Source organism: Cebus imitator, unplaced genomic scaffold (genome assembly GCF_001604975.1).
Source record: "Cebus imitator isolate Cc_AM_T3 unplaced genomic scaffold, Cebus_imitator-1.0 Scaffold26, whole genome shotgun sequence".
In the NCBI taxonomy this organism is placed as follows: Eukaryota; Metazoa; Chordata; class Mammalia; order Primates; family Cebidae; genus Cebus; species Cebus imitator.
Genome location: NW_016107341.1, coordinates 2,520,464 through 2,522,815, shown reverse-complemented (window position 1 = coordinate 2,522,815; position 2,352 = coordinate 2,520,464). Strand labels below are relative to the sequence as shown.

General features: G+C 43.2%; 1 pseudogene; it reads right to left on the bottom strand.

Moving 5' to 3' along the window:
• Positions 1-253: 253 nt before the first annotated feature.
• Positions 254-1,172, bottom strand: LOC108300309 (annotated as a pseudogene).
• Positions 1,173-2,352: the final 1,180 nt, after the last annotated feature.

The following is a 2,352-nucleotide window of genomic DNA, read 5'->3' as shown; positions in this document are numbered from 1 at the left end:
ATTAGATTCCTTCACCTGGAACCTTGATTCTGCTCCAGTTCCAGTACCTTCAAAATTGGTTCCTCATTATTCTCCTTAAGTGTCTGAACTGTTTCACATGTTTACTATATATATATATATATATATATATATATATAATTATTTTTTTTTGCAGGTCTCAGGTTTTAATCATGGCAGGGACACACACACACACACACACACACTCTCTCTCTCTCTCTCTCTCTCTCTCTCCTCTCTCTCTCTCTCTCAGGCTTCAGATCTTGTTGAAAGCTGAGACGTAGATACCCTGCTCCTCAAACTTGGTGATCTCCTCTTCCAGGAAGTCTGTCTCCACCTTGTGGTCCTCCTCCACACACTGAATCTGCAACTTCCGGATACCGTAGTGCACGGGCTTCTGCTTGGAGGCCCCTCAGACCAGCGGGTCCCGCTGGATGGGGCGCACACAGGCCTCCAGCAGGCCCACGTCCGTCTCATCGTCCCAAGGCTTGACGTCCAGCAGAATGGAGGACTTGGCCACCAGTGCGGGCTTCTTGGCCGTCTGCGCAGGCCTCTTGGCCGCCTCTGCTACCGCCTCAACCGCTCCTCCAGCAGCTGCCCTGCCTCCTTCTACTTCTCCTCATTGTCGCTGCCAAACAGGTCAGTGTTATCGTCCTCGTCATCCTCTGCTGGTGTGGCTGTCATCTTGGCGGGGGGCTCCACTTGGCTCATGGGAGAGACATGCTGGGTTTGCGGGGCTGTGGTCTGGCGTCGGGGCGAGCTCTTCTCTAGTGCGTTCAGCTGGGCCTCCAGCTGGGGGACGGCCTGCTGCAGTTCCTGCACCGCTCCGCGCAGACTCTGGTTCTCCACTTGAGGCTGGAGAGCCGGACCAGGAGCTCGCTGTGGTCTCTGCTGGGGCCGCTGGAGGCCCTGGGGCTTAAGCTTCCCGCCAGGGATTTCTGGGTGTTCTCTCTGGCTCTGGCAATGTCACAGAGGATCACGCTGGCGCCATTCTTCTGGCGGGAAACACCAGCCACAGGACCGTTCGTCTGGTCGTAGAAATTCCTTCCTGCATTGTCATATTTGAACTTGTCGAACCAGATCTTCTCATGTACTAGGAAGTTTGTGGCCATTTTTCTCACACCAGCCAAGGATGCGGTGACCAGGGAGGAGGAATTGGAGGACACGGGGAGCCTGAAAAAGGGCCACAACAAATTCTTATTTTGTTAACACCAGCTAGGCACTATTGCTGTTAATTGCAATCAAAGAGCTCAGCAAATGTGCGTTAAGTGATGAGTAACACGTAGAACAAACTGGAGGACCTCCAGGAATAAGTGTTGAAGCTCTTGCAACCGTACAGTGGTTCTTAACCTGTTGTTAATGTGAGAGTGCCACAGGTCCTCTTTCTCTAAAATTTCATATATGCACAAACACTTGATATCTTACATGCAATTTCAGGAAGTTCATGAACCCCCTGAATCCCTTCCCTAGAACCCCTACGTGTCAAGGAAGCCCAAATTAGGAACGCTTGTCTAACTATACAATTCTCTCCACAAAATAGTAAAACACTGCAATATACTTCACATTTAATTCTGAACTCCTCTTTAAAAACTTGGTGATACAGAATACGAAAGAAGCCACCAGACAACAATTGAATGAACTATTACTCCTATAATAGTTTTTGGAGTATACATCTTATGTTAAAGGAGAGTTTTAAAAAGAATTACATTTGACAATTTCACCTGAAAAAAATTATCCATGTTGCTTATGATGATACCAAGGCCTTAATAACATGAAAAGTTTAATCTACTTAGAAATCACATACAAAATCTTGGTTGTTTGTGGGGATCTCTCTATAAATATTATCCTATGCTTTGAATTGGGAATTTTGAGTATAAATGTATTTTTGGTACCATAGTAAGTATCAATGAAGAAAAATTAACAAAGTGAAAATTTTTGTTTTTCTAAACGGCTTATTTTCTTTTTCTTTTTTTTTTTTGCTCAAAATTGGTACTCAGCGATTCATTAGTTATCAGAGCATTTTCTAATTTCTTGGTACTGTAATACTATTATTGATTTACATTTGAGATATCAGATGCTTTCTAAAAGCATTTCAAGATGAGCATTTCATGAAATAAGTGGCATTAATTTGAAAAAATAAAAGGAGAATTTTTCACTTTGGGAGAAAATTGGAGAAATCATTGAATGCAGCAAAATATAGGTGGCAATCATTGTTTTACTGACTTAATTTATAGAAAGTTTTCTTACCAATATGCCTGTCATGAACAAATCTAAATTGATAACTGCTAACTATAGATTTTTGGCAACATTTTATTATTGAAAGTATTTACTAAATTGCTTTGAACAAAATAAGAA